At 36.2% G+C, this 14664-nt stretch overlaps 1 protein-coding gene across 15 annotated transcripts in view; it reads right to left on the bottom strand.

Moving 5' to 3' along the window:
* MAMLD1 (mastermind like domain containing 1) overlaps positions 1–14664 on the bottom strand; it is a 140556-nt gene that overhangs the window by 64502 nt on the left and 61390 nt on the right. The window contains exon 3 of one of the 15 annotated variants that reach the window (XM_063660691.1): positions 10726–10880. The exons of the other annotated variants lie outside the window; for them this stretch is intronic. The gene's annotated coding sequence lies outside the window, so the exon portion shown is untranslated. The remainder of the gene's footprint in view (positions 1–10725; positions 10881–14664) is intronic. 15 annotated transcript variants of the gene reach the window in all.

Below are 14664 nucleotides of genomic sequence, written 5' to 3'. Positions count from 1 at the left end.
AAGTTCACTGGAAGGCAGAGGGGTGGATGGAGGAGCAGCTTCATGTGACTAAAATAACACTGGGCCTACAGGCATGATATCTGGGTCCTAGGTCTGGATTTGCTTTTGTGTGATATGCAGTGAGATCCAGGAAAAGCTTCCTCTGTTCTCTGAGATGCAATTTCCTTATATGAAAACATGGTGGCTAAATTAGGTGATGGCTTAGGGCCTCTTCAGCTCTACTAGAGTAAGCCTTATGGTTCATAGAAGAAGCAGCCACCAACTGTGGCACTGTTAGGATGCAGCCAAGTGAGCTAACAGTTCAAAGCCTGACAGACACAGGAAGGGAGCAACAGATGTTGAAAGGGGCTCATGAAACCCTGGTGCACTGATTTAAAGGAAACTGACTGAGCAGGTCATGATCATGGCTACTCCTCCATGACAGATAAGCAGACAATATGCAAACCCAGGTAAAGTTTCATTTCTTTTTGTTTTTCATGATGTAGACATGAAATAAGAGCTCCACTAAGACATTAATATATAAGGACAGCTCTACTTCCCATAAACCTCCTTGGCAGTACAGCATCAGCCTCTAAAATCTCAAGTCTAAACCTCTGCCTCTGGAAAGATGGAGAAGTACTTTTCCCCATTCTCTCACTAAGTATCACTAAAACCTCTGGGCATTATATATAAAACAAACATAAGAAGACATTGAAAGGTGGAAAGAAAAAAGTATACTGGTTAGGGACCTTGGGACCTGAGCAATGATGCAGTGGTGAGTTCTCTGGATTTTGTTTCTGCCTCATATATACCAGACTTGGAGCTGAAGAAGCCAGAAACCCAGAAGGCCAATGGGCACTAACAAAGAAGCCCCAACAAAAGCCTGCTCTTTCTAGCCAAAAGACCAGGAAAGAGGCAACCTAGCAAGACAGAAAACTTTTAGACAATAACTGCTCTACTCCAGCCAAACACCATAGAAGAAAATGCAGTCCCATTATATTCCATCAACAAAAGCCAAATGAGGAGCCTAGACTCCACCCCCACATAGCAGTAATGAGGTGCCCTTCCCTATCCGCACTAGATAGTATCAGTAAAAGCCTAGTAGGGAGTTGGAATCCTCACCCCTGTCTAGCAGTAATGAGGAGCTCCATCCTCCCTGATGTCAATGAAGAATAAGATGGTGCCCCCCTTCCCTGCCAGAGCTGTGTTAGAGGAAGTCAGCTAAAACAGAAAATTTAAATAAGATCCAGTCTTATAATGCAATATCCAAAATGCCCAAGTTTCAGCAGCAAAGCACTTGTCATACCAAGAACCAGTAAGATATCAAACGGAATGGAAAATATTATCGGCAGATGCCAACAGCAAGATGACACAGATGTCGGAACTGCCTGGCAAGGATTTTAAAGCAGTAATCATTAAAGTGTTTCAACCAACAATTACAACCATGCTTGGAAGCAAATGAAAAAAATATAGAAAGTCTCAGCAAAGTAATCAGAATTCTCAGCAGAGAAACAGAACATATAAAAAAGAACCAAATGGAAATTTTAGAAATGAAAAATACAATAATGGAAATAAATTCAGTGAATCGAATCAAGAGGAGAATGGTAAGAACAGAGGAAAGAATTAAGATAGAACAATAGAAATGATCAATCTGAACAACAGAGAGAAGATATCCTGGAAAAAAAATAAACATAGACTCAGGGACATGCAGAATTACAAACAAAAGATCTAACTTTCATGTCACTGGAATTCCAGAAGGAGATGAGAAAGAGAATGAGACAAAAAAAAAAAAAAAAGTATTCAAAGAAATAATTGCTGAAAACTCCCCAAATTTGACAAAAGACATGCATCTGGAAATTTAAGAAGCTGAGTGAACCTCAAACAGTATAAATATAAAGAAATCCACTCCAAGACCTGTAATAACAAAACTTCTGAAACATGAAGAGAAAAGCCTTGAATACAGTGAAAGAGAAATGATACCTATAGAAGAAAAATAACTTGAATGAGAGTGAATTTTTGTTCATAAACCATGGATTCCAGAAGGAAGTAGCATAATATTTTTCAAGTGCTGAATAAAGAGAACTGTCAACCCAGAACCCTATACTCAGTGAAAATATGCTTCAGATATGAAAGGGAGATCAAGACATTCTCAGATCAAGAGACACTAACAAAATTAGTCAACAACATGACTCTACTAAGAGAATATCTAAAGAAAATTCTCTAAGCAGAAAGGGAATGATAAAAGAAAGAATATTGAACATTAGAAAGGAATAAAGACCAATGGAAAGAGAAAAAATTACGGGTAAATATAATGGACTTTCCTTCTCCTCTTGAGTTTTCCAAATTATGTTTGAAGGTTAAATCATCAATTATAACATTGTCTGATGTGTCTGTAAATGTATGTGGAAAGAATATTTAACACAATTACGTTATAAATAGAGGAAAGTAAAAGGGTGAAAAGAGAGGTAGGGTTTTACACTTCACTGAAACTGGCAAAATGTTGACACCAGTAGATTATTATAAGTTATGCATATAAATAATGTAATACCTAGAGCGATCCCTAAAAATGCTATACAAAAAGATAGATTCAAAAATGCTATACATGAGCCAAATGGAATTCTAAATATTGTTTGAGTAACCCACAGGAAGTCAGAAAAAAGAAAATAGAAAAACAAAAAACCAGAGAACAAACAGAAAACAAAAATAAATTGGCAGAACTAAGCACTAATTTATCAATAAATACAATAAATGAAAATGGTCTAAACATACCAATTAAAAGACAGAGATTGGCAAAGAAGATAACATGATCCAATGATATGCTGTTGCAAGATGCTCACCTCAGATATAATGATTTAGAAAGGCTGAAAGTAAAATGATGGAAAAAGACACCATGCAAATATTAATTTTAAAAAGTAACAGAGGTGGCTCTAGTGACATTAGATAAAGTAGATTTCAGAGCAAAAAAAAAAAAAAAAAAATACCAGGGACAGATAGGGACATTACATAATGCTGAAAGTGTCAATTCACCAACAAGACATAGTACTTCTAAATGTGTATGCTTTAAACAGAAGACCTGCAAATATAGGAAGCAAACGTTTTTAGAACTGAACGGAGAAATAGAAAAATTCACATTTATAGATGGGGACTTCAACACCCTCTCTCAACAACTGTTAGAACAACTACACAGAAAATCAGCAAGGTGTAGAAGAGCCCAACAACAGGTTTCAATAAGGCCTAAATAAAATGCATAGATTGCTCCACCTGAAAAGAATATAATTTACATTACTTCAAACACCCAAGAAATATATACCATTATAAACATATTTTCGGTCATAAAACAATCCACAAAATATTAAAAGAATTCAAATAATAAATGATGTTTTCTCTATGATGGAATCAAATTGGAAAACAGTAACAGAGAGACAACATGAAAATCTACAAACACTTAGAAATTAAAAAGCATACTTTAAAACAAATTCATGGGTTAACGAGGTCTTAAAAGAAATAAAAATTACATTGAACTGAATTAAAGCAAAAATACAATGTATCAAAATTTGTGGGACACAGGTAAAGCTGTGCTGAGATGATAATGTATAAAACTAAATTTTTGTGTTAGAAATGAGGGAAAATCTAAAATTAATAATATAAGCTTCCACTTAAGGAACCTACAAGAATAAGAATAAAATAAACCCAAAACAAGCAGAAGGAAGAAAATAATAATCAAAATCAATAATACTGAAGACAGTTTGATAGCAGAGTATATGGTGACCATAGCTAACAACAATGTATTGTATACTTCAAAATAGCTAGGAGAGAGGACTTGCAATGTTCCCAACACATAGAAATGATAAATATTAGCGATAATGGACACCCCAAGTACCCTAACTTGATACTTTCACAGTCTATGCATTTAACAAAATATCATATGTACCTCATAAAGATGTACAAATATTTGTATCAATAAACATAATATTAAAGAGAGAAAAACAATAGAGAAACCCAATACAAATCTAGTTCTTTCATAAAATTAATAAAATGTACAAATCTCTAGCAAGACTGACAAAGGAAAAAGGGAAGATGCAAATTACCAATACTCTGAATGAAAAGGGAGATGTTACTATAGACTGCAGACATGAAAAGGATAATAAGGGACTACTACTAAGAATACACATATAAATTTGAAAACTTAGATGAAATGGACCAATCATTATAAAAGAACAAACTGCCAAAATTTACCCAATATGAAATAATCTGAATGGCTATATAATTATGAAAGAAATCAAATTCATAATTTAAAAATCTGAAATGAAAACTTTAAGCCCAGATGACCTCATTAAAGAATTATATTAGTTGTTTAAAGAAGAATTAGCACCAATTCTACATAATATCCTACAGAAAAGAGAAGAAGGAGCACCTCCCAACTCATAGTATTACCTTGACAGCAAAGACAAACACTGTACAAGCAAGGAAAATAAAAACCCTGCAGACCAATATTTCCCATGAATATAGACACAAAAATCCTTAAGAAAGTTTCAGCAATTTATAAAAAAGATTTATATACCATGATCAAGTTGAGTTTATTCTTGGTGTGCAAGGGTAGTTCAATATGCAAAAGTCAATCCATGTTAATCATACATACCACCATATTACCATAATATGCTATGTTAACAGGCAAAGACTAAAAATCATGTGATCACCTCAAAACAATATTGAAAAACAAGAAGACTCACGTCCTGATTTTAAGACTTACCACAAAGCAATAGTAATCAAAACAATGTAGCACTGGTATAAGTATAGACATATAGACGAATGAAATAGACTTGAGAATTCAGAAATAAATCCATTTTTTTTTTTTAAGACAGAGTCTTGCTCTGTTGCCCAGGCTGGAGAGCAGTGGTTCGATCTCGGCTCACTGCAATCTCCATCTCCCAGGTCAAGCGATTCTCCTGCCTCAGCTTCCTGGGTAGCTGGGATTACAGGTGCCCAGGTAGCTGAGATTACACCATGCCCGGCTAATTTTTGTATTTTTGGTAGAGACGGTGTTTTGCCACATTGACCAGGTTGGTCTGGAACTCCTGACCTCAAGTGATTCGCTAGCCTCAGCCTCCCAAAGTGCTGGGATTACAGGCGTGAGCCACCATGCCTGGCCCCTAAACCCATAAATCTATGGCCAATTGATTTTCAACAAGGGTGCCAACACCACTCAATGGGGCAAAGAATAGTCTTCAACAAATGGTAGTGTGACAACTGGATATCCACATAAAAAAGAATGAAGTTGGACTCCTACCTTATATCATATACAAAATTCAGCTCAAAACTGATCAACAACCTAAACATAGGAGTTAAAACTGTAAAACTCTTAAAAGAAAACATAGAAGTAAATCTTCATAACCTTGAATTTCGCAATGGAACTTTATGACACTAAGAACATGAACAACAACAACAAAATAGATAAATTGGACTTCATAAAAACTTTTGGGCATCAAAGGACGTTATTAAGAAAATGAAAAGACCTACAGAATGGGAGAAAACATTTGCAAATCATATGGCTAATTAAAACCTAGTATCTAGAATATACACATAACACCTAAAATGCAACAATAAAAAAGACAACACAATAAAAAACAGGCAAAGGACTTAAATAGATTTATTCCCAAAGAAGATATATAAATGGCCAACAAGCATATGTAATGATGTTCAACATTATTAGTCATCAGAAAAATGACAACCGAAACCACAGCATACCACTTCCCACCCACTAGAATGGCTATAATTAAAAAAAAAGAAAATAACAAGTGTTGGTGAGAAGGTGAAGAAATTGGAACCCTCATACATTGCTGGTGGGAATTTAAAATGTTGCACCTGCTGTCAAAAACAGTTTGGCGGTTTTTCAAAAAGTTAAACATAGAATTACCATTTGACCCCACAGTTCCACTCCTCGGTATATACCCAAAGGAATTGAAAATAAGGACTCAAACAAATACTTTTGCACAAATGTTCTTAATAGCACCAAAAGTAGAAACATACCAAATGTACATCAATTAATAAACGGATAAACAAAATTTTGGTATATCCACACAGTGGAATATTTTTCAGCCATAAAGGGAACGAAGTATTGATAACATGCTGAAACATGAACAAACCTTGAAAACGTTAAGCTAACTGAAAGAAGCCAATCATAATAGGTTACATATTGTATGATTCCATTTATATAAAATGTCTGGAATAGGTAAATCCATAGAGACAGAAAGCAGATTGGTGGTTGCCACGAACTGAGGGGAGGAGAAGAATGAGGACTAACTGTCGAATGAGTATGAGGTTTTATTTTACAGTGATGCAAATGTTTAGAAATTAGATAGAGGTGATGGTTGCATAACATTGTGAATGTACTAAATATCACTAGATTGTTATGTGAATTTCATCTTTGTAAAAGTATAGTGACAACACCAAATGCTGGTAAGAATGTGGAGAAACTGAATCACTCATAACATTGCTGGTGGGAATGTAAAATGGTATTGCCACATTGGAAAACAGTTTGGCAGTTTCCTTAAAAACTAAATATCCAGCAACTATATGACCCAGTAATTGCACTCCTGGGCATTTATCCCAGAGGAATAAAGACTTGTGTTGACCCAAAACTTGCACATAAGTGTTTGTGGTAGCACTATTCATAATAGTAAAAAACTGGAAACAACTCAGTAATGCTTCAATGGTGGTACATGTATACTATGGAAGACTACTCAGCAATACAAAGAAATACACAGTTGATACAAGCAACGGCCTGAATGAATCTGTAGAGAATGATTGTAAGTGAAAAAAAAAAAAAAAGACCATCCCCAAAGGTTCCATACTATATTATCCTATTTATGTAACATTCTTAAAATAACAAAACTATAGAAATGGAGAACTGATTCGTGGTTTCCAGGGATTAAGGAGAGAGTGGGTATGGAAGGGAAGTAGATATGTCTATATATGAGCAAAATGAGAGATACCCATGGTGATTGAAATGTTCTGTATTTTGACTGTGTCAATGTCAATATCCCATTTGAGATATTGTATGATCATTGCACCAGATGTTATCATTAGGGGAATATGGCTGAAGAGTACATACCATCTATCTGTATTAGTTCTTACAACTTCATTTGAATCTACATCATCTCAAAAAATAATTAAAATCATAATATCCTATTATGTGATGCAGAAAAAGCCTTCAACAAAATTCAACACTCATTCATGATAAAAACCAGGCATAGAGGGGAATGTCCTTAACTTGATAAAGAATATCTACAGTAAATCTACAGTTAACATCACACTTAATGGTTAAAGACTGACAGCTTTCCCTCTAAGAGTGGCAACAAGGCAAGGCTATCTGCTCTTGACACTGATATTCAACATAATACCAGAAGCTCTCCTAGTCCAATAAGGCAAGAAAATGAAATAAAATGCACACATTTTAAAAAAGAAGAAGTAGCTGCCCCCATGCCACACTGCCATCACTGACACTATGAACATCTGCATGGAGACTGGTGACCCCTGCGCCTACCAGCACCCACCCCAACCAAAGAAAGTGCACCCTGCCATTCTGCTACTGCTGCTGGCACATGTGAATGAGCACGGATCCTGCTGCTACTGTCCGATGGAGTGCTTTGGCTGGCACCATCCATTGGAGTGTTGTGACCAGCAGTCCAGGAACACCTCAGCCCCTTCAGCACAGCAGATTTCTAACCTTGAAGGGCCAGAGAACAAAACTAAGGACTTGATACCAGCCCCCTACAGTTAGAACACACAGCCCAGAAGTCCTGAGCTGAGCTTTGCCCCACTAAAATCTCCCAGAAACAAAACCAGCAAACTGAACCCACCTTATATCACAATCAAACCCCCAAGGACATCAAAAAAGAAAAAAAAAAAAACATGCAAAGGAATGCAACTTCAAAGACTGAAAGAATTTCAGCCCACAAAGATGAGAAAGAACCAGGCCAAGAACTCTGGCAACTCAAAAAGCCAGAGTGTCTTGTTACCTCCAAGTGACCACACTACTTCCCCATAATGGTTCTTTACCAGGCTGAAATGGCTGAAATGACAGAAATAGAATTCAGAATATGGATAGAAATGATGGTCATCAAGATTCAGGAGAAAGTCAAAACTCAATCCAAGGATTCTGAGGAATACAATAAAACAATACAGGAAATGAGAGACGAAATGGCCATCTTAAGCAAGAGCCAAACTGACCTGAGAGAGTTGAAAAACTCACTTAATGAATTTCAGGATACAACTGAATATATTAACAGCAGAACTGACCAAGCTCAGGAAAGAATCTCAGAGCTTGAAGACTGGCTCTTTGAAATAACTCAGACAAAAATAAAGAAAAAGCAATAAAGAAGAATGACCAATACCTCTGAGAAATATAGGATTATGCAAAAAGATACATCTATGACTCATTGGCATCCCTGAAAGAGAAGGAGAGAAAGCAAACAATTTGGAAAACATATTTCAGGATATTGTCCACAAGAATTTCCCCAACCTACCTAGACAGGCCAGCATTCAAATTCAGGAAATACAGAGAACCCCTGAAAATACTACACAAGAAGACCATTCCCAAGATGCACAGTCATCACATTCTCCAAGATCGAAATGAAAAAAAAAAAATCATGTTAAAGGCAGATAGAGAGAAGGGGCAGGTCACCTACAAAGGAAACCCCATCAGGCTAACAGTAGACCATTCAGCAGAAACCCTACATGCTAGAAAAGATTGGGGGCCTATATTCAGCATTCTTAAAGATAATAATTTACAACCAATAATTTTATTTATAGCCAAACTAAGCTTCATAAGTGAAGGAGAAATAAGATCCTTTTCAGACTAGCAAATGTGAAGGGAATTCATTAACAGCAGACTTGCCTTACAAGAGATCCTGAAGGGAGTGCTAAATATGGAAAGGAAAGGCTGTTACCACCCATTACAAAAGCACTCTTAAGTACATAGACCAGTGACACTATAAAGCAACCACACAAAAAATCCTGTATAATAACCAGTAAACAACATGATGACAGGATCAAATGCACACATATCAATACTAGCCTTGAATGTAAATAGGCTACATGCCCCAATTGAAAGGCACAGAGTGCCAAGTTGAGTATAGAAGTGAGACCCAATGGTATGCTGTCTTCATGAGACCTATATCCCATGCAATGACACCCACAGGCTCAAAGTAAAGTGATAGAGAAAAATCTACCAAGCAAACAAAAAACACAAAAAAGCAGGGGTTGCTATTCTTTTATTTTTTTTGAGACAGAGTCTCGCTCTGTTGCCCAGGCTGGAGTGAAGTGGCACAACCTCAGCTCACTGCAACCTCCACCTCCCAGGTTCAAGCAATTCTTTGCCTCAGCCTCCCGAGTAGCTGGGATTACAGATGCCTGCCACCATGCCCAGCTAATTTTTTGTATTTTTAGTAGAGATAGGGTTTCACCATCTTGGCCAGGCTGGTCTTGAACTCCTGACCTCATGGTCTACCCACCTTGGCCTCCCAAAGTGCTGGGATTACAGATGTGAGCCACCGTGCCTGGCCAGGGGTTGCTATTCTTATTTCAGACAAAACAGACTTTAAACCGACAAAGATAAGAAAAGACAAGAAGAGCATTACATAATGGTAAAGGCCTCAATTCAACAAGAAGACCTAAGTATCCTAAATACATATGGACCCAACACAGGAGCATCAGATTCATAAAGCAAGTTCTTAGGGACCTCCAAAGAGACTTAGATAACCACACAATAATAGTGGGAGACTTCAACTCTCCACAGGCAGTATTAGACAGATCATCGAGGCAGAAAACTAACAAAGATATTTAGGACCTGAACTCAGAACTTGACCAAATGGACGTAACAGATATCCACAGAACTCTCCACCCCAAAACAACAGAATATACATTTCTCTCATCTGCAAATGGCATGTACTCTAAAATCCACCACACAATCAGACATAAAACAATCCTCAGCACATTAAAAAAAACTGAAGTCATGCCAACCGTATTCTTGGATCACAGTGCAATAAAAAAAGAAATCAATGCTAAAAATTTCTCAAAATCATACAATTACATGGAAATTAAACAACGTCCTCCTGAATGACTTCTGAGTAAATAATGAAATTAAGGGAGAAATCAAGAAATTATTTGAAACTAAGGAGAACAAAGATACAACATACCAGAATCCCTGGGACACAGCTAAACCAGTGTTAAGAGGGAATTTCATAGCACTAAGTGTCCACATCAAAAAGTTAGAAAGATCTTAAATTAACAATCTAACATCACCACTACAGGAGATGTAGAGTAACTAGAGAAACAAGAGCAAATGAGCCCCAAAACTAGCAGAAGACAAGAAATAACCAAAATCAAAGCTGAATTGAGGGAAAAGATGTGAAAAACATACAAAAGATAGAAAAATCCAGAAGTTGGTTATTTCAAAGAATTAATAAGACAGACCACTAGATAGACTAATAAAGAAAAAAAGAGAGAGGATCCAAATAAATATAATAAAAAATGACAAAAGGCATGTTATCACTGACCCAAAAGAAATACAAAAAATCCCCTGTGACTACACCAACACCTCTATGCACAAAAGCTAGTAAACCTAGAAGAGATGGATAAATTGCTGATAACATACAACCTCCCAAGATTGAACCAGGAAGAAATTGAATCCCTGAACAGACCAATAACGAGTTCTGAAATACAATCAGTAATAAAAATCCTACCAACCAGAAAAAAGCCCAGGACCAGATGGATTCACAGTCAAATTCCACCAGATGTGTAATTCCTGGTACCATTCCTTCTGAAATCATTTCAAAAAACTGCGGAGGAAAGAATCCTCTATAACTCATTCTGTGAGGCCAACATCATCCTGATACGAAAACCTGGCAGAGACACAACAAAAAAGAAAACTTACGGCCAATATTCTTGATGAATATAGATACAAAAATCTTCAACAAAATACTAGCAAACTGAATCCAGCAGCACATCAAAAAGCTAATTCATCATGATCAAGTAGGCTTTATCCTTGTGATGCAAGGTCGGTTCAACATATGCAAATCAATAAATGTGATTCATCCCATAAACAGAACTAAAAACAAAACCCACATGATCATCTCAATAGATATAAAAAGGCTTTCAATAAAATTCAATATCCTTTCATGTTAAAAACTCTCAACAAACTAGGCATTGAAGGGACATACTTCAAAATAATAAGAGCCATCTATGATAAGCCTACAGCCAACATCATACTAAATGGGCAGAAGCTGGAAGTATTCCCCTTGAAAACTGGGACAAGACAAAGATGCTCTCTCTCACCACTCCTATTCAACATAGTATTGGAAGTCCTATCCGGAGCAATCAGGCAAGAGAAATACATAAAGGGCATCCAAATAAGAAAAGAGGAAGCCAAATTATCCATTTGAAGACGATATTATTCTATTCCTAGAAAACGCCATATTCTTGCCTAAAAGTTACCTGATCTGATAAACAACTTCAGCAAAGTTTCGGAATATAAAATCAATGTTCAAAAATCAGTAGCATTCCTATACACCAACAACATCCAAGCTGAGAGCCAATTAAGGATGTAATCCCATTCACAATAGCTACAAAAAGAGAAAAATTCCTGGGAATATGGCTAACCAAGGAGGTGAAAGATCTCTAGAACAAGAGTTAAAAAAAACTGCTCAAATAAATCAGAAATGACACAAACAAATGGAAAAACATTCCATGCTCATGGATAGAAAGAATCAATATTGTTAAAATGGCCATACTGCGTGAAACAATTTACAGATTCAATGTTATTCCTATCAAACTAACAATGACATTCTTCACAGAATTAGAAAAAAAATTAAAATTCATGTGGAACCTAAAAGAAGCTGAAATAGTCAAGGCAATCCTAAGGAAAAAGAACAAAGCTGGAGGCATCATGTTACCAAACTTCAAACTATACTACAATGCTACAGTACCCAAAACAGCACGGTGCTGGTACAATAACAACAGGCACATAGACCAGTGGAACATAATACAGAGCCCAGAAATAATGTTGCACACTTACAACCATCTGATCTTCAACAAAGTTGACAACAAGTAATGAAGAAAGAACTCCATATTCAGTAAATGGTGCTGGGATAACTGGCTAGCCATATGCAGAAGATTGAAACTTGACCCCTTCCTTACACCGTATAGAAAAATCAACTCCAGGAGGTTTAAATGTAATACTTCAAACTATAAAAATCCTGGAAGATAACTCAGGAAATATCATTCTGGATATAGGCTCTGGCAAAGATTTTATGACAAAGATGCCAAAAGCAACTGCAAAAAAACCCAAAAATTGACAAATAAGACCTATTTAAACTAAGGAACTTCTGCACAGCAAAAGAAACTATCAACAGTGTGAACAGATAACCTACAAAATGGGACAAAATATTCTCAAACTATGCATCCAACAAAGGTCTAATATCTAGAATCTATAAGTAACTTAAATCAACAAGCAAAAAATAACCCCATTAAAAAGTGGCAGAGCACACGAATAGATACTTTTTAAAAGAAGTCATACATGTGGCAAACAAGCATATGAGAAAATGCTCAGCATCACTAATCATTAGAGAAATGCAAATCAAAATCACAATGAGATACCATCTCACCCCAGACATTTAATGGCTATTACTAAAATATAAAAAAAAAAAGACAGAGGTTGTGGAGAAAGGGGATAGTTATACACTACTAGTGGGAATATATAACTAATTGAACTAATAGACATCTACAGAACAAAAGCAGTTTAGTGATTTCTCAAAGAACTCAAAGCAGAATTAACACTTGACCCAGCCATCCCATTATTGTGTATATACCCAAGGGAATATAAATCATTCTACCATAAAGACACACACATGCATGTGTTCATCACAGCACTATTCACAATAGCATATACATGGAATCAACCTAAATGCCCATCAACACTAGACTGGATAAAGAAAATGTTGTATATGTACCCTGTGAAATACCATGCAGCTGTAAAAAAAAAAAAAAAAAAAAAAAAAAAAAAAAAGGAGATCATGTCCTTGGTCCTTTGCATAAATGTGGATGGAGCTGGTGGACATTATCCTAAGTGAAAAGAACAAAAGTCCAAAAACTGCATGTTCTCACTTACAAGTCACAGGTAAACATCGAGTACATATGGACATAAAGAGGGGAACAACAGACACTGAGGCCTACTTGAGGGTGGAGGGAGGGAAGAGGGTGAGGATCAAAAAACTACCTATCAGGTACTATGCTTATTACATGGGTGGAAAAATAACCTGTACACCAGACCCCTGTGACATGCAATTTACCTGTATATCAAACCCGCACATGTACCCCTGGACCTAATTTTTTTTAAAAAAGTAGAAAAAAAAAGAAGAAGAAAAAGTAAAACGATTGCAGTTGACATGATTGTCTATCTGAAAAATCTCCAAGTGTCTACAGAGAAACTGCTAGAACTCATACATGAGTTCAGCAAATTCTCAGGATACAAGATCAACATATAAAAATTAATTGCATTCCTATATACTAGCAATGAACACGCAGACATCGGAATGAAAACACAATACCATATACTATTGCTCAAAAAACACTTACATGTAAATCAAGGAAAACATGTACAGGATGTATAAACTGAAATTACACAACACTGATGAAAGAAATCAAAGAATTAAAGAAATGGAGTAATATAGCATGTTCATAGATTGGAAAACTCAACATAGTAAAGACATTGATTTCTCCCAAATAGATATCCAGGTTTAACCAATTCTTATCAAAATTCCAGCAAGATTTTTTGTAGATATAAAAAGGATTTTTCCAAAATTTTATGGAAAGGAAGTAGAGGAGCTGAAACAATTGTGAAAAAGAAGAATAACCAGTGTACCTGATTTAAAGACTTATTAAATGGCTACATTAATCAAGACTGTGCAGTAATGGCAGAGGGACAGACAGATAATTGGAACTGGACAGAGAACCTAGAAATAGACTCACATAGATACGCCAAACTGATTTTTGACAAAAGTGCAAAAGCAATTCAGTGGAGGAATAATAGCCTTTTCAACACATGGTTCTGGAACATCTATAGGCAAAACATGAACTTCAATCTACACCTTACACCTTACACAAAAATTCACTCAAAGTGATCATTGAGCTGAATTTAAAACATAAAACTATAAAAGTTTTAGGAAAAATAGGAGAAAATCTTCTGGGTTTAGAGCTAGGCAAAGAGTTCTTTCTTAGATGTGACACCAAAAGCATAACCCATAAAAGGAAAAATTCATAAACTAGACTTCATCAAAAATAAAATCTTTCGCTCTGTGGAAGACCCTGTGAAAGACCCTGTGAATAGGATGAAAAGTCAAGCTGTAGACTGGGAGAAAATATTTGCAAACCTATGTTTAATAAAGGACTTGTATCTAGAATGTATAAAGAATATCAAAACTTAACAGTAAGAAGACAAACCATCCAATTAGAAAACGGGCAGAAGCCATTTTGGGGGTCAAGGCGAGTGGATCACCTGAGGTCAGGAGTTCGAGAACAGCCTGGCCAACATGGCGAAACCCCATCTCTATTAAAAATACAAAAATTAGCCGGGTGTGGTGGTGTGCACCTGTAATTCCAGCTACTCATGAGGCAGGAGAATCGCTTGAA

This window comes from Pongo pygmaeus, chromosome X, assembly GCF_028885625.2.
Source record: "Pongo pygmaeus isolate AG05252 chromosome X, NHGRI_mPonPyg2-v2.0_pri, whole genome shotgun sequence".
Lineage (NCBI taxonomy): Eukaryota > Metazoa > Chordata > Mammalia > Primates > Hominidae > Pongo > Pongo pygmaeus.
This window is presented reverse-complemented; position numbering and strand designations above follow the sequence as displayed.